Consider the following 343-nt stretch of genomic DNA (forward strand, 5'->3'; position numbering starts at 1 on the left):
CTGAAAATAAAATAAAGTAAATACAATTAAAAATTTTATACATCTATTTTTTAAGAAGTATGTTGATTCTTTTCCATAGTTATTTCCATTTTTTTTTTTTTTTTTATTCCCTTTTTTCTAATCTTTTAGATTAGAGCTTCCACAACCTCTTGAGTCATCTAGCTCTCTCAAAAAAAAAGAAAAGAAAATGGGTTAAAAGCCGAATCAAATTTCCAACCAAAAAATTCCCAAACCATCATATATACCATCTACATACTTAATTACTAAAAAAAACATACCAAGAAGATTTTTAAAAACATATCATTTTTCCATTCACAAAGTAATTACAAATTTAATATGAAGC

The sequence above is a fragment of the Halyomorpha halys genome, unplaced genomic scaffold (genome assembly GCF_000696795.3).
Source record: "Halyomorpha halys isolate HHAL.00 unplaced genomic scaffold, Hhal_1.1 Scaffold834.1, whole genome shotgun sequence".
NCBI lineage: Eukaryota > Metazoa > Arthropoda > Insecta > Hemiptera > Pentatomidae > Halyomorpha > Halyomorpha halys.